Below are 18652 nucleotides of genomic sequence, written 5' to 3' on the forward strand. Positions count from 1 at the left end.
AACACAACAGTTTATCCATAAACAGAGACGCCAAGGAAAACTTAGCCAACAGTTCAAACATGTGTTGCATCCTGACTGAAACCCCAATAATACTCTCCCCTGAAAACAAAATCCCTCAACATAGACTTTACTGACCTAAGACGAGAAAAAAACAACTAAATCACAGAAACCAGTGAATGAAACCAGTTTAAACAACAAAAGAGAGCAGCCAAGACGTAGAAACACAGATCTCACCTCAGAGAATCCCGTAAGTCTCATTCTGTTTGGCCTCTTCTCATATTATCCAAGTACTTTTTTCTTGTGTTTTTCACTCTCTCCTTCTGTGTCAGACAACACACACTCACACACGGAAACTCTCTATCACTGCTGGAGAGCTGTTGTTCAGCTAACTGTGCTGAGACTGCGCCATTGGCTGTCTGTGCTCGAACACCCACAGCCACTCTCCTGTGCCAGCCAATCGCGGTCCGCCTTCCACCTGTCACTCAAAAGTCACCCCCTGGTGAGTCAAGCGTGACAGAGAGCCGGTTGGGAGGATGGGACCACACTAGGGGGGAGGGGGTTAGTGGGCACGGGAGGCGGAGATAAGGTTCCGCTACATTAACCCCAGTGCCACTGTCGCCAATCACAGATTACCACTGAGTCATTATAGCACTTTGCAGCCTCTTGCTCACAATGTCATGAATGGTCATAAAAAGTCTGCATTTCACTTGCGTCAATGCCAGGGACCAGTGTAAAATATATACTACAGCTAAGCCTCAGAAGAGCCTAGATATTATGTCGATAATTATGCCATCACCAATAGAGAGATCAGACTTGTTTAAATTAGTTCCAAACGTTGATCCCTAAATCCACCGTATTATTATAAGATTGAGTGCCCCGGTAATATGGACAAAAAATACAGTGATGATTTAAATTAACAGGTAACTTTCAGTGACAATAATGTGTGTGGAAGAATGGTTTGTGACAGTGAGATGTACTATGACGCTGCAACAATGAGTACTCCATCACTGCCTGTGAAAAAGTGCCTTATGGACAGCCGTCCCGCCGAGTGGCACCATACTGCTCGCTATTCTGAGTTAATGGCCTGAAAACAAATGGCAGGTCTATGACACCTGAGCCTGGTCAAACCCCACTGGGTGGCTCCGCCCTTACCCTCATTTCCACAAAAGGGCCAGTCCCCATTGGCAAAGAGTAGAAACAATAAGCTAAAATAAGTGATCATTTTTGGTGTCTGACTTACAAAGGAATGCACTCTGGGTAAGTGTATTAACATTTTTTAAATGCTGACATGCTAATTATTTGTGTCATCAATGCACCACGTTGATATGTAGCCATAGTCCTTAGACAAATATTGCCTACTTGATGATGAAAGAATGACCAGATGGATAAAGCCTAGCATGATATACACTAAGACCATTGTCACAGATCAGACCTTATCATAATGTTTATTTGTGCAAATTATCTAGAAAAATTCTACATCTTGCTCTCACTGATGTGCTAAGACGGCCCTACATAAGATAACACACAAATGACCTCCAACCGACACATCAAATGGGTTTTCATATTCTTTTCCTTGCAATGCATCGTTTATCTGTTTTCCCTGTGGCCGTCCGTGATGAGAGCTCTTATAGCTCCAGACGGAGCTGTAAGAGCACTCCGGTCTGTCATCATTTCAGATGAGCAGTGTCCCAGCCAGCGAGCCCAGTCATCGTGACAGCCCTGTGCAAACACTGGCGCCGTTTGCACAAACACCCCTCCAGCGCAGGGTGGCAGAGTGCACAGAATCTCACAGTGAATTACGCACACACACACACACACACACACACACACACACACACACACACACACACACACAAACAAAACAAACTGCTGTACAAACATATGGTGACATGCAGAAACTCATAAGACACTCACACACAATGCTCTCTCCCACAAAAACACATTATCCGGCAGTGAGGGTCCAAGTCCTCCTACATAAATGGGAAAGCTTCCCAGAAACAATAGACGCAGCCCAAATCTAGACAAAACTCAAGTTGCTATTTCTGTCAGGCAGTGGAAGACTCGAAATCAACCATAAGCCATTCAGCTAACAAGTGTAACGCTAGCACCCAGCACAAATTCAATTTTACATGCCAATGGTTCCGAGCAATAGCCGCTTCATGCAAACTAGAGAGGTGAGAAAACAGACAAGTAGGTTCATTGTAGAACCTGATACAAACCTCGTGGTGGTGCTGCTGATGTGATTAGCTATAGTGGTATCAATAGCTACACTATTTGAAACTGACTGAGGTGGCAGGGCTAATAAAGTGCCACACATAACCACCAATAGGATGTGTGCTGAAGTTACGCAGGCAAAACGCCACAGCTGCTGCCACGGACTAGAGCAGACCTCCCTTTGTCCTTTGGGCTACCGCTCACCCTAACTCGATTTCACCTGATCCACTTTCCTCACGAGGTCATCTGAAGTTCAATTATGACCAAAAGGATTTCTAGGATTTCTTTGACAGCTGTCCATCTCAAAGTCACCCCTCATCAAAGGAACGCCACAATTATTTATTTATGTAGCGTCCTTAGTAACCTGACTTTTCCATGTTAATGTGACATATGGAGCTTTAAGCTGCTCAAGAGAATGACCAGCTAAGTGACAAGAGCAGTGTCTAGAGATTAGCAGCTGCCGTTTGTAGAGCAAAGGTAGATTGATGTCAGTTGGCTGTATTAAGACCTATTGCAGCAAGTTTCCTGTCCACATGAAGGAAAACTACAGAGTCACTTTCCTCACAATCAAAATTACAATTAAGGATATTTCTTCTTTGCATATTTCAGATTAAAAAAAACAAACTTTGAAGCAGTCTTAAGTCAAAGTCAGTGGCTACAGATAGGGCAACGAGGATACCATTAACGTGTTCTCTGGGCTGTGTTGAACTGGATCATTCCTATCTGCCCGGAGTATGTATGCAAACACATACACAAAAACACACAGTATAGCCACTCAAAATAGATGCAACTGCTCTAGAGGAAATAAGAATGAAGGCAAAACATGGTGTGAATATCCATAGAGTTTTACTGAAACCCCTGCTCCAGATTTGAAAGTTGGAGAGCATTTAAGATTTAAGATTCTCCAGGTTGGACAGTTTAAATATTGCTTTAAGCATTGGTGGTTATAAGGATTAACTGCATCAGATTAACTGAATTAGATCAGTGTGTTCAAACACAGTCACTTACTCACTACTGAGTGTTTTGTTTTGTACACACGCTTAAAAAAAAAAGTGTTATCCAGAGTTCTTGCCCTCAGGCACACACGCAGCAGAGAACTTACCCAGTACATCCTGCTCTAAACAATGCTAGATATATTCAAAACTAAATAAATACAAGAAACAATATGAGCAAATATGCTAAAATCTGAAAGTTAGTATACAGTTGGCTTCTGAACCTCTGGTCTGTTGCTGCCACTGCTTCTTACCTCTAAAATCCGAGTTTAAATGCATGTTGCCAATTTCAGGAACCCCTTGAGAAACCCTTATGAGAAAAATGTCATTTTCATAAACGCTTCGATTTGAATGAGTCATTTATTTATGTTATCTAGCGTGATATAAGTAGAACAGGCTTCTTCTACACATCTGTGGAACAGACAAGAGGTCTTTATTCCTGGATAGAGTCAGAGGACTAGGAGCACACGGTTTCTCTTTCCTCATTGTTTTGGAGGATTAGCACTAATGACCCTTTAAATGAGCCTTTACTGTATTCATCATGGTTAAGCTGGGGGAGGAATATTGGGGAAGGATGGGAGGAACGTAAAATGCCCTGGGGTTCAAAGGACTGGAACAAAAAGCCCACTATGAAGTTTTCAGACACACAGCTGCCAGATATATAAAATATGTGCAATTTTCAGATTAATGGCCATCAACACAACAGACTTCTAGCACACCTCAACACCCTACTAATCTTTACTTTCATGCTGGTGATGTTTTTTTTCCCTACTTTACTTGCAGAAAACAGCTCTTTCACTTACTCTCCTTTGGCACATGCAGCATTGCTCAGTGATTTGGTATGGCTGCACAGACCACTGTGCTTTGTGCGCCGAGTAAAGCTGAACATAATAGAGTTGCTGCTTGGTGTAACCATCCAGGGCAGTACTCTTTGGATGGTTGGCAGTTGTGCCCTCCAGTTAGGGCCTCAAACCATACACCCTGCTGCACCCTGACCCTCCTCTGACCCGAGTGGTAATATGGCTTTGATGGTGGCTTGTTTAACCTAACCTCAGCAACCTGAGGTTTCCCACACACAGGGGTTAAGAAGGGAAACTCTGAGGGAAGAAAACATTTTAGTGGAGGGGGCTCAGCGCAGAGGTATGAAGGTAACAAAAGTCTTGTAAAAGCCTGGTTTGTGATTGGCCTGCGTATTTATTTCAGCAATGGCAGCAACAGGCTGCATCTGGCTTAGGTTCTGTTCAGCCAGCAGTGGCAGTTTATACATTTATCAGCTGTCACTGAAAAAACAGCAGACGCACCGAGAAGACGCATAAGGAAATTCGTCTGTGAAAAACACACTGACAGAATCCATGTATCCCTTAAAGCAGGGTATTTATCCTCTAATGCGTGTCTGCCACGGACTTTGAATCTTGTCCAAGTTAACATGGAGAGTTTGGAGGTGAAGGGGTTCACCTTCCCAAAACAAGATGCAAGTCAAACCCAAACCAGATGCCATGCCCCACTAAAGTAAATCAGTCATTCATAAAAGGGCCTTACTATTAAGGACAATGGCCATTTCAAAGCACCTCAAATCCCCTCTTGTTCCTGTCCATTCTCTCTCTCGCTCTCTCTCTATTTGCCCAGTCCATCTCTAAGGCAGCCAAGTCACAGAAGAACAATGGCAGAGAGGGGGGAATTAAAGTCTGATGGCACTGTTTGAATTCTGTAGGCTCCACTGACTAGCAATGACGGCAAAGGCCTTTCTGCATACAATCACAACTTTGTGCAGGTACTCCACTCAAACGTCTTCCATGAGAGAAAATACACATTACAGACAGTAGAGATACAGTACATGATTGCAAACTAAGAGACAAACCAAAATACATGAGACATTTTTCAGTGCACGCTGATTGCTCCCTCTCCATTTCAGAAGAGAAAAAAAATGATTATGGCGAGACCTTAGATTAAGGTTTGTCCAAATAGTTCTGTAATCTGAGGGATTTCAGCTGGTCTGTTGCCATGAGGACCGACAAGGGCCTTTTACACTGAGGAGGGCCTGTGTCTGGGCCCGCTGTGCCCGGCAGGCCAAGGGAAGCACATTGTACCAACCGAGACCCGCCCGTCAGCCACACTGAACCGACTGAAGGAGAGCTCTGTCCCAGTGCACTCACTTGGCTGTGGGTATGCACTCGGAAAATGCTCAGACCTTGGTGTTTTCGGACTCCTACCTCTACTGATTTGTTTGACCAAAATGCCCAAATTGGTGTAGGATCTATGACAAAATTCCAGTGAGAAAACGAAGCGCAAGGCAGCGAGGAGAGCTCACTGGCTCTTTGTTCCAACATGTTTATGGCTACACAACTCTTAACATTGACAGGCGCATGCAGGATCTTCGTTTTCGTCCACATTACAAATATAAAACTTCAGATTTTATAGCTAGAAATCATTCCCCTCCACTGGTATGCGGTGTGTTTGGGGTACAACGCAGGCCACTTTAATGAAGAAGAATGGCCTCAATTCAGTGAAATGTGAACCTGGAGCGAGTGCACTCACGGCCATTAGTTAAACCCCTTATGTTTCTCTCAGACCTGGTAAGAGACCCCTTTGTAGTGCCAAGGCTGCCAGGCCACCCCATCAATATTATGGATGCATCTTAATGTATAATTAAATGAATCCTGGTACAAAAGACTTCAAAGTGGGAATGGCTTGCGGGCCACCAGGTGGTCTGTTGGAAATCATGAGGAGGTTTTGAGAACCCTAAGAGGGAAATGATTAAAAAACACACAAGGTCACTTCAGAAATGGGGAAAGCTGCCTGTGTTTATTTGTGCATGTGTGTGCGCATGCGTGTTCTTGTCCTGAAGGTGGTGTATATTTAAGTGTTCATATCCTATAGACGCCCTTTTTTGAGGTCTCTATATCTAAGCAAAGGCCTCATGCTGGTAACACAAAAAAACGGGGTTTAGGGTCAGTCAATACAACTGCTGTCATTATGTTCAGTGCCCTGATGGAAATTTAAGATATTCCAAGAGACCAGTCTGTGCCCCTGCCATTCAAAAATCAGTACTGTATAAATGTGCTCTTCTTAGATAATGTAAGAAGAACAAATTTATAATTAATTGTATATGAAAAAACTGTGCATAATAAAAATGAACATCAAAATACATGATCCCTAATATTTATCTGTACTTTTCTTAAGACATATACTGTTCTTCCAGGAGGCTTGCTTTTCAAGTAAGGTTCAATTTTACAGGTGGAAAAACACATTTACCATTCAAGGGGGGAGGGGGGGGGGAGTTAGAGAAAGAGAGGGATGGTGTAGGGGGTAGGGGTGAGCGTGAACGTAAGGGAAACCACTCGTCTGATTTATAGTGTGATATGAAAACACGGAATCACAATGAGAGGATCAGCAGCCACAGATATATGATATGAGCCTAAAGCAAGCACTTTCTTGTTAAATCTATTCTAAGCCATGAATGGAAACCATTAGCGATAGAAGACCTCAGATGAATAAAATAGAGTGCATTTATATTCCTCCAGCCACTTTCTCGTCACAACCCACACTCCCATCAGAAACACTCTATCAGGCTGTGAGAGCTCCAGAGAAAGTCGGAGCGAGAGGGAACACGACGTGTTGCTCACTCCCGGGTGGCTTTCTTCTCTCTTTGACTCGTCAAATATACCCCAGATAAATTATTCCATTTACCACAAAAGAGCTATGGCAAATTGCTTCAATGGGTTTCCACTGAGGTAATTGTCAAGAATAAAAAGATTGACTTCTTTTCCATGAAATCAGCAGCATGGTGGCACAGAGAAAGAGTGAGAGACTGAGAGAAAGAGAAGAGTGTGAGAGTGAGAGCGTAGTCTGAGGAATTTTTAAAGATCGGCACTTTACCAAGTTCAGTAGCCATGTAATGTTCACCGACTACTGACAGACTGACTTGTATATTGAGGTAATTGACTTGGGGAAAACCTGTGTTGTTAAATGTGAGTAACTGAACTTCTAACTCAACTAATAACATATCATTAGGAAGTCTAAAGTTAGAGCTTTTCTTTCTATATGCACTGAATACTAATTGACAAAATAAAGATCCATATGATCCATGCTGAGTGACTGATACACCAATCTCCTGAATAATGTTTTGACTTGATTTAAGTAGTACATGTTTGACACAAATTGAGCTTTACTTTTTCCCATCTCTGTGTTTGTCTGTGCTTAGAATTAAAACAGAATTCTGTTAACTCACAATACAGACTTATGCGAATGTCAATACAGACAGAGCTGTGTTTAGCGGCAAAAAAAAAAAAGGAAAACAAATAGGTAAACAGAACATCCTGGGTTTAAACTGAACAAGCACTGTGCTTCTGGGGAAAGTAAGCCTTGAAACATCCCATTTATGACATAATTCCAAACGGAGAGACAGTCGGACATCTGTGTGCACCTGGAATAAACAAATTCAAGAAAAAAGCAAGTTTAGCAGCTTTTTTGTCTGTTATGATGATCAATAGCTTTCAAACTCAACCAATATACAAATTATACACTGTTATAAATTCACTGTTACCAATAAATGTTTAGACTGAGCTGATAAAGCTAAGTTAGCTACAAGTTAAAAATAGATCAAATGAATTTAGACTTATACTATTAATAATACTGTCAGGATGACATTCTTCCTACAAAGTCATTGGGTCGTTGGGCACAAGTCAAGGGACCTGAACTTTGCTTAATTTTACAGAAACAGCGCTATCTACTGCCCCGCAGAGCTAGCTGATGTAAGTGAATGAAATATGAATGACGATTTACCATTTAATAAAAGTCCCTCTAATTATGCAAGTACAAACAAAATCAAGTCTGAGTGTCAAAACATCAAAAGAGGGCAGGAAAAAAAAAAAAAAAGGTAAATTCCTCAAGGTGAGGCGGCAGCAGCTCAGTCAGCAAGCCGTAGTCAGCAAGTGTAGTGCTGCTGCTGCCGGCGCATGAAACTAAACACCCCTAAAATGTGGAACATGTGTAGGCATATTCTCTGGGAACCGTAGACAACATAGACCATGAGAACCAGCCTGCATGACCCTGGACGTCATAAACAAACTTCTCCATGGCTGTGACACACTAACATGATACCACTCATAAAAACGCATTCATCCGATTGCACCTGTGCCCGTTCAGCACTCCCCTCTGCCCACGCCTGTGGGCAGATATGTGCGTGTGTGTTTGGATATCATATCCTCTGCGTGTGTTAGTCAGTAGGCGCTAGTCATTCACTGAAACAGCCAGAGTAAGAATTAGTCAGACTTGAACACAGACACGTAACCTGTAATTTGTACACAGGGGAGCTCTCCTTTCCATTGCCTCTGGCTCAGTGTGTGGCGTCGCAAAGCTGCAGTAATTTATTTCATTTGTAATTTAGTTAACTTTATCCCGTCTGGTAAAAAATTCCAGCTCTGTAAAATATCTAAAATACGATATCTACTGACCAATCAGCTAATAAAATAAAACAGGAAGCTTACCCCTCCAAAAGTCTCCATTCCTTTACATTTGAGCCAAAGTTGAAGGAATGCAGTCAACACATCATCCCAACATGTTCGAGAGACACCAGCTAAACTCAGCTGAACTTGCCGCAGGCAATTCAAGAAAAGCGGAGCGAAGATAATGTGTGTCATGCAACGCTGGACCTTGTCAGTATAAACAAAGTTGCTCAACCTTTATTACTACAACTGTTCAAATATCCAGCCACTCTGCATCCACATGACAAAGTCAAGCTGTTCAAGTAAGGGCAAACAGGACCAGAGGCTATCGGCAGCACATGGCCAAGTCCACACATATAAGTATTTGTGCATGCACGCACACATACAGACGCACACGGGCAGAGGAGGGGAGTGCTGGCAGAGGCTGAATGTGTTTGCCCGCTCCAGGGGGAGAAGGGAAGAAAGGGAGCAGAAGAGCTGAAACAAACGCATGCTGGCTTCTATTAGTTGAGCTGTGGAGCGGGATGGAGGGGTGAGGAAATGCATTCATTCCTTCTGCCCCATCCCTCTAACCCTCCTACCCCATTATCTCCATTCTGGAAAGCGGTGGATGAAAGGGACAACCCCCCAGTGGCAGCACTTCTCCCTCCAAACTTACGCCGACGCTTTCTGACGGCAGCTTAATTGTACGTGATACAGGCAGGGCCCTTTCTCTTTCAAATCTAAAACAGATTGCTTCTCCCTGGGGAGGGGATTATTGGACAAGAGAGATGACAAAGCAGGGACAGTGAAGCCCTCTGGGGGGTGCAGGGCGGAGGGGGGGGCACGCTTGTGGATAGTGTGTGTGTGTGTGTGTGTGTGTGTGTGTGTGTGTGTGTGTGTGTGAGAGAGAGTGTGTGTACACGTGTTTTTCTAGGTTTCCCTTTTGTACATGCCTATGTCACAAGAAGATTATGTTTGTGTCCATGTGTTTCAAATGCGCACACGTGTGGGTGACAACCAAGATCTTGTGTGCAAGATCCAGCCTCTGACCACAAGATCATCGGCTCTTTTTGTCCACTTCAGACAACTACTTTCTTCCCCTCTTTATCACATTTATTCACACCTCCCTTTCTGTTATCTTGGCCTCTTCCACTTCCCCCTCTGTGTCTCTCTTGACCCTGCTTTCTCTTTCTCCCCGTTAAGCCCGTGCTGCATCTATGTGCAGTGACATTTGAACAAAAGCTGCTGCAGACATCACAGAAAAAGCATGAAAACCCTCTCGCTCTCACTCTGTGGTTAAAAGTGCACATTAATGAATAAAGCCCATCAGCGATCCCGCATCTTTTCTCTCTCTATTCATTCTCAGGCCAAAATAACAAGGACCTTGTCAGTGGTCATTCCTGGCTGCTGCATAGCTGAGCCATCTAGTGAAACCCTTTTTCTTCAAAAAACATTATCTTCTCTTTCCAACTAGTCATCAGGGCAGAGGCTCAAGAGAATGACAAGTTGAACAATGCCAGACGCAGAAAAAATAAAAAACATCAAATACATCTGATTTGCCGCCCTGTTTAATGTGTGAAAGTACTAAATCAAAAGGTTGGAGGATCAGGAATTCCTACCAAGGATGACAGAATGAAATGTTTGCATGCCCTGCCCTTTACCGCTCAGATGAGAGGCTGAACAAACACTTGGGGGTGCTATTGTGAGCTACCCAATACCCCAAAATAGATTTACACAGTGTGTCTGTGTGCACCCAGATATGCATACTTCCCTGGAGATGTGTCCTCAAAAGTCATTTTAAGGGCTGCATGTAAGTGCATTGAAAACTCCATGGAAATGTTTCATCACTGAGGACAATAAAGGATCTGAGAAAGTGGCTGACTCATCTAAAGATAGCCTTTCTAGATCCCACATAAATAAAAGCATGCCAAATGCTCACTGTTCAAATACTGGTCATTTGCAGTGATAGGACTGTGCAATCTACTCCGGCGCTACTATGCAATCAGGCTAGTAAGAGGAGCACTATCATTAAGCTGAAGAGATAAACAAGTGCCGGAGGAGAGGGTGGTTTAGGAAATCTTTTCTTAACATGCTCGCACACAAGAGAACACACACAAACTATAGTTATACAGCATCTCTTTCTGTGTTTTCCAGAAAAAAATGTGAGGAGCCGACATTCCATTACACTTCCAGAGCAAAGATACTGAATAATTCAGCACGAGAATTTATTAAGTCATCAGCCAGTTTAAATGATTTTGGTGCAATTTGATCAAAACATTTCATGGCAGTTTGGATAATGCATGATTCCTCCAGTTCCAGGTCCAGTTTCTCTCCATTTCGACACCATCTCAACTCAACTTTTGTGTTGACCCAGAGTAGATCCCTATTTTTACAGGACAATGGAAAGTCCTCTGCGAGGCTTTCAATTTCACTGCCACCAACCCTATAACAATAGAATTCATAAATGTGACTTATGTCACTGTAGGGTCAAGATGAAATGCAGCATGATAACAGTCTGACTCAGCTGAGAGTAAAATGATGGTGCTGATTTGGAGAAAAGAGAAGGCAGAGCTTTTTTATATGGAGTTAGAGAAAGAAAGAATGGAAAAGGTAAAATACTTGCATCCACTGCTCACACATACTAGAATTTAATGAAATTACTTATGAATCCTTTCGAGAAGTACAGCGCATATTAGAACCAATGCATATATTTAATACCCCTTTTATTTCTTACAATAATTAGTCTAGCTGTGAATGCCCTTGACCTTGTTCATCAGTCGGCGTGTATGAAGCCATGCAAGCCATCTGGGAAGTCTCTGATTCACTGTGGCTGGCATTTAAAGGACGCACGCACACTTTACACACACACACACACACACACACACACTTTTGGTTCTATTTGAACAAATAATGAAAAGCACAGATATTACCTCTTCCCTAACACTCGGTCACTCACCCTACTCATCAGAAGAACGATTTACTTAACTTAGTGCTTTCCCGAACGTGTGTGCGTGCACACACACACACACACACACACACACACACACACACACTCTAGACTCAAGCGATGGCAAAGCTACTACTGGAACAACGTTTGTCTTGGCAAGCGTCAACCCCCCCCTTCAGAACCTAATTATTTGCAGCAGCTGCTCGTGCTCTTGTTTGTAGCACAGTGAAGCTAAACTGTTTAAAGGATCTCCCTTCTCTTCTCTCTTCTGAGCTGGCAGCCAGCGCTGCGCTTTGAAACTCCCCATAGCTGCTTTGCTACGCTGGGTAGGGTAATCAGAAATTGAATCTAAAGGCTGCCGGGTGAAACTGAAGTGAAGGGAAGATTTATGGATCAGTCTTGTCAATAATGAAAGTTTCAAGTTGGGTTTCTTCATATTTTTCATTCAGTAACTCAAATTGGTACTGCCAGTGTTTTGAAATGTAAGCCAGTTTGCTAATTGTGACTGGTGCAAGCAATCGGCTTTGAAAAGGACCGCAGCATAATTTTGCCAGTTACGAAAACTAGCTCAGAAGGATCTCTTATTTAGTTTTTTTGGACTGGTACAGTAGGTGAGCACATTGATCCAATTCACATTAAGAAGAAAGTCCCGAGTCACTCACTTGGTACATAAAATGAATTAACTTTAAAATCATTCAGATGCTATGTTATATGTCCATTTTATGCCTCTCTCTGGTTATTAAAGAAAAATAAATCCATAAGTCAAACATCTTACCTCTTATGAAACTGCACCAGTGTCTAATACAAAAAGATTGATCAACCTTCCTTCCCAGTCTCTCAATAATCTTTCAACTGTTCCCCTCATCTGTGAGTATGTGAAATTTTGTACAAATGTCTCCACTGACCTTAAAGCAGTGGTCATCACAACCTATTGGTGGTTGTGTTAAATACTTCAAGTAACAAGCAGGAAGTGTAGCTACGGCTGGTTTACCAAGGTAAACACAAATTCACACAACAGCAGCTTTCACCCTTACAACCTCCTCTCCGCCCGGCTGCTGTTCACACAGCCTTTCACAGCTGCACAATCTCCATTCGCAAACACCCCCCCACACACACACCCTGGAGCTAGGTATAAATACTATACATCATATTCCCACTCCACTGGCAAGTTTTCCTTCTCACTTGACTTGAGTTAAATAGCTGAAGTGAGGTGTACATTCTCTGAGTCTCTGCCTCTCAGCTTAGCTCTGACAGTTTGTCCGGAAAGCGCTCTTCAACAGCTCATCCATTTAGCGTATACTGACACGATCTGCCAGAGGTGCACTCTGAATAAGATTTATGAAAAAACTTATCTGGGCTGAAGGGAGGGAATGTTAAATGCCACACTGAGTTTTGGGATTGTAGAAAAATTCTGCTTTCATTTCCTATTATAAGAACTGAACCGTTAATAGAACATAATTCATCTTTAGTAAAGTTTTAAGATAATAAAAAAATGATACATTCAGGATATCCAAACAGAATAAAATACAAACTGAGTGTTTTAACCCTTGTACCTATTATACCTGAAAGGATGCCCCCACTCATACAGTTCATTATGCAGCATACTTTTTAAGTGACAGCAAGCTTTTTAAAATCCAATCGCTTAATTTCACTATAAAATATCTGCCATTCAGAAAACTAGACATTAACAGATGGGTGCTTATGGATAGGGGGGAAAAATGACATTAATGGAATGTGCTGCCTTCTAATCCCTTGAGACGGAGGAATTTGCGACAGAGGGAATTCCTGTCATTCAGGGGGAAAACTATGAAGTTCAGCACACACAGAGCTGCTGTACAGGCAACACAGATTTACTGCACTTGTAGACTCCCACTCCTGGCTGTATGCTGCATCAGACATTTACCACCAACTGAACAAACTAACAGGCACAGACACTGCAAAAGCAGTTGTGAAAGGAAGGAAAATAGCAGAAAATACACTAAAACAGACAGTGAGAAAGTTGTTAAGTACCTGAAAGGCAGGAGGGTGAGAGGCACGGCTAGGATTCCCCTCTGTGTTTTCTTCTCTCGTTTCTTCACCGGGTCTCCCTTCACTCATAGAGGCGTTCGTGTCTTGGTGCTGGGATTTTAGGTTGAAGACTAGGGGGGACCACACAGCTCCTGGAAGACAACCACTCTCCTCTAATCCTCTCTCCGATGTGATGACACTCTCTAACCTCGACCATCTGTTGAAACACGTCCCGGAGCAGTCAGCACCGCGCTGTGTCAAGAACCCCACTCCCCTGCCCAATCACAGACCGGCTGCTGGGTGGCTCCTTGCTGCCAGGAGGCAGGGACAAGGACACAGCTCAGCGCTGAGGGGAGACACACACACATGCAGTCACATACACACTCTCCGAGATGGAAGCAAGAAACCCCCCAGTCATCGTAACCTGAGAGGCAGAGTAGGAGGAAGGGACAGGGAGAGTGAGAGGAGTGGAAAGAGAAGGAATGGGAGGGAAGAGAGGGAGAGAGAGAGAGCAAGAGTAGAGGAAGAGAGACAAGGGAGCACGTTTAAGTTTAAACTGCTTTACCCTCTTTCACAAGAGAGCTCTCCCTGCAGCCACAGAGTATGTGGTCTAAAGAATCAAACCAAAAAGCAATAAAATTCAGTATTGGCTCTGTGGTGGGAATGCCGTTGCCACTAAACTGTTACATCTCCAGGCACAGAAGCACAGGCAGTAGCCCTCACACCTTAGTGTAATAAATCCTTACAGTCCCGCAGCTGCATTCCTGCCCCCTTACCACCTATTGCCGTAAGTTAAAAACAAGGGCAGAGGGGAAGACACTAAAATTACAAAGCTAAGGAAAGAGTAAGAGAAAGGAAAGGAAGAGAAGTAAAGATAAGAGGGGGTATGGGTTTTACGCTTAGATGGCAGCAGACTGATAAAGCAAACATTTACTATCAGCCCTTAGACAGTAACACCATTACTGGCGCATTTCCTAAATGAATCAACCAATTTTCAAGCCATTCATGCAAAACACAGGGAACGTTAGGTGAGAAAGGCTGTCACATTAATCATTTTGTTGAACCACTGTCCTACTCACTGATCCATTAAAAAGGGATTACAAGACCCTGATGATATTCAGGAGCAACTTCAAAGGCAAACCCTAATGAGTTAATTCCCATTTGATATCCGACATCATCACAATGAGTTAATCAGAGGTGTGAAAAAACCAAAGCAAGACTTCTAAGTGGCTCATTTACATTCTATAAGCTTCATCAACACCCTGGCCTCTATTTCAAGTTCTCCTTTGATTAAAAACTATTAAGTTTAAACAGGCTTACAGACACTTCTTAATGAAGATTTTGAAGATTGCCCCTCTCCAATTGACCCTTAATCAATGGTTGATTTAATTTGCCCATATAAACATATTTATGTACTTTAAAAACATTTCTTGCTGAGCCATCTTTATCATTATTTGCATGACCCAACTGGTAAGATTTCGCACTTTTTATGCTGCATCATTGTTCAGATTTCCCATGTGTATCAGCTTTCCATTTTAATTTGATTGCCCTGCATACAGATAGCAGAGAGATACTGCCACTTTTTTTTAAGTGGGTGCGCGCAGTTATATTCCCCTCAGGTTTACATGAGCATTTTGGATTAAACTAAACAAAGCCTATTTTCACCAGGGACACGTGAAACTTTCCCCAGCTTGGACTGATGTTTGAAACAGGGGTAGTGGTGAGGGAGAGAAAGGGCCTTAGGGGGAAAGAGCTCAAATTAGATTAACTAAATTCACAAAGACTGTCCCCAGCCCCTCCTGCATGGCTACACACATCCCAACCCACACCTCCAACCCCAGCCCCCATTCTCACGGCCGAGAGGTTTCCAAAGGGCCTTGAGGCAGGCCAGGGGCGACCAAATCCCTATGCTCTTTACTGGATTAAAGATGGCTGCCTCACTGAGGGAGAAGGACTGTTTCATCATATGCTGAGCACATCTGTAAACATCATAAATCCATCCAGACAGAAAAAGGTTATCAGGCTGAGTTTCTGTGATGAAAAACACCTACAGCCTTATCCAGCAAGGACTCACCTAGAAACCAAACTTTTAAAGGGGTGGTCATCCACTTATGCCAACACACATTATCCATTTTACGCAGCCACTGCTAATCTCCATTTTCACTTCCACTGACCGACACAACAGCGACAAAAAAAAGCAAGGGCAGAGGGAGGTCTATAAAATGGCCTCATCTTATGAATGACCTGCAGGGGGGCTAACAATTCTCTGGTAACCCCCATTCACTCTCCTTCTCCCCAGCCTTACCTCGCAAAGAATTCACCATCATGGTGGACGTCTAACCCAGAAATTAGCTTTAAGGTGTCCTCCCTGATTGTATCCCCCATTCAGTATGTCCTACTCTCTTATCTTGTTCAAGGTTTACTTTTAAACTGGATTCATGCCTCCTCAGATCTCAACTCACTTCCTCCCCTCTTCCATCCAGCTTTCCAACCATCAGTAGGGACTGCAGGTGCAGGCAGAGGCCAGTTTTGGGGGGCTACTCGGTTCACTAGTCCCATTCTGTATGGCTGAATGAGATACATAGGGGTGTCATAGCTGTGATCCCGCCTCTGTGCAAGTATAGCACGCTAGCTGAGGGATACAGCCATGATGTGGAGGGAGGAAAACCTTGGGGTGTCATTGTCTTGTGCTAGACAGCATTTTAATTGCCAAGCGAATGGCTACTGCGAGACTAACCTCCCTCTGTAATGCAGTGCTGTAGACTCGTGTCAGATATCTGGTGGTTATCTAAGTATTGAATGTGTCAGCTGCTTAAGATCCCTTTGAGTCAGGATGTAAGACACTGAAGACACTACATGTATCAACTACCACCTAATTAACTGCTAACTATTAGAGTAGGGCTTATGGCCACAGTAGAAAAGACAAAAATGTTTCCTAAAAGCTAAGCCCAGGTAAGATCGGGTCAGCAAAATACTCTGTGGTGGTGTTGATGTTCTTCTTGTTAGGTACTACATTTGCATAGATCCTGCTGGTTACCACGACCCCTTACACTTCAGGGGGTTGAATCAGTGTCATCTTAAGTTCATGCCAGAAAGTCACAGCTGAGAGCTTGGGATGACTGGGATACAGCAGGAAAGCAGGACAAGACACGCAGTTGTTCATGAATGTGCAGGGCTGTGAGGAGAAATGAAAGGCAGGAGAGAGGAGGACAGAGGGGGGACTGGAATACAGTAGGGAGACAGAGGGGCAGCGAGGGCAAAGGAAAAATAGAGAGAGAGAAAGCGGGGAATGGAGGAGGAGGAAGGGCTTCAGTGGTTCGGTAACAGCTGAACATGCAGCACACGCATGTGGAGGGAGCTCTCCTCACGCCACCCTCCTGCTGGGCCATGCATGTGTCCTTGTAGTATTTGTGTGATGTGATTTAACACGCATGAAAACCACCCATTCATGCATCGCAGCATCTGCCAAAATATCTTGAATACAGTAAATTGACAAATCCCTACACAGTCACATTAAAAACTATTATAGACGCAGAGTATACCAATGCATTCATTATTGAAAATGGCCTATTAACACATTTACTGGGTTAGTATGTTTTTTGGTAACTCAACTACCAAAAACACATAAGTTGGAGTTACTAGGGTTTGGTTACTAATTCTTTCACAGCTTAACTGAGCTATTACCCTTGTCTTGGTATTCACAACAACAGAGTTATGTGTAGAGATGTAAACATGCTTTTTACAACTATTTACAGGAAATACACCAAACACTACATAGCACAATATATCACTAGTCTTTTTTGAACTTAAAAAAGGTTTCTACATTAACATCAAGGCTGACACCTATCTTGAAAACCCACTCTCGAGCAGCTGACAGCTTGTGCTGCAGACAAAAGGGAATACACTAACACATGATGAACTCATTAGCAGTAACCTGAGATCAAGCATTAGGTAATGATGATAGGATTTAGAGGTCTGTTAATAAAGACATCCACCAACAGACTTCAGTGAGATGCCAGATGTGCTATCACCTCACTGGCACATGTTTACATGACAGTGAACCATGGCCACCAACCATTAGTGTAACCAAGAGTGTAAAGGCCTGTTCCGCTCACGATGCAAGATAATATTACATTTTGATAACATAATATAATTCTAGGGCCTTTAACCAACTTAAATATCATTAGCTCAGAGCAGTTAGCATTTTTATATATTTCCCCATAACATAAAGCACAAGTGACTATCGTACATTGAAAGCAATTGTTTCCATAAGCCACAATGCCTTTATGTCACAATCACCCATGTTGTTCGTCCAGCTTCCCCAAACTACAGATGACTTGATTCTTCTGCTGATCATTTTTTATCTGAAGACAATTCTAAGCTTGATTTCCATTCAAAACATCAAACGACAAGTTGTACCATTAGTAATGATAAACAGGTGCAAATACTACCTTCCACATATCTAGTTCAAAAGGAATGTAGACTATATTGGATAATTTTTGGCATGAAAAAAGGTAAATGCATCCAGATTTCCAAATAACAACAACTGTCAGCATAGACTACGACTCCTTGGCTCTTACTAGCTGCCAGAGGCACTTAAGAACACAAAGACCCCTACTGATCAAGCCTTTAGACATTGTGTGGCAAACAGGGGGCCCCATATCTTCCAAAACCATGGACAGATTCATCAAATCCAAGTCAATGCATATTTCAATAGCGCCTTGCCTGGAATACAGTAACAACAGACCTCTTATTCATTTGCTTTCCCATACTTTAAGTATGTTTTATGTTCAAATAAATGATAAAAACAGTGATAATACATAAAACAACTTCTGTAAAATCTGTCAGACCACCCAGGGAGCCACCTTAAAGCAGGATTAAGACCTTGCAAAAACCTTTATAAAAGTTAGGAAAAGATAGAGAGAAACCGGCCCTATCATTCCCTCTGATCTGGTGAATCACAGGATGACGGGAAATGATTTGGGATAGCCTTAAGCTTCAGTAAATGGGTAAATGGCCAGGAACCAGTGCTGTAAACCATGAAGCTATGAGATACAGTGGGGAGA

At 42.9% G+C, this 18652-nt stretch overlaps 1 protein-coding gene across 5 annotated transcripts in view; it reads right to left on the reverse strand.

The window, feature by feature from the left end:
- The window catches only part of sulf1 (sulfatase 1), a 68928-nt gene that overhangs the window by 22533 nt on the left and 27743 nt on the right, over positions 1-18652 (reverse strand). For 3 of the 5 annotated variants that reach the window (XM_038727584.1, XM_038727592.1, XM_038727588.1), the window contains exon 1: positions 13590-13932. The exons of 1 other annotated variant lie outside the window; for it this stretch is intronic. The gene's annotated coding sequence lies outside the window, so the exon portion shown is untranslated. Of the gene's footprint in view, positions 1-13589; positions 13942-18652 lie in introns of those variants that run through there. One more of the 5 variants, XM_038727566.1, reaches the window with a different exon arrangement.

The sequence above is a fragment of the Micropterus salmoides genome, unplaced genomic scaffold (assembly GCF_014851395.1).
Source record: "Micropterus salmoides isolate LMB-PRFRI ecotype aquatic unplaced genomic scaffold, ASM1485139v1 Ms_hic_scaffold_1, whole genome shotgun sequence".
NCBI classification, from domain to species: domain Eukaryota; kingdom Metazoa; phylum Chordata; class Actinopteri; order Centrarchiformes; family Centrarchidae; genus Micropterus; species Micropterus salmoides.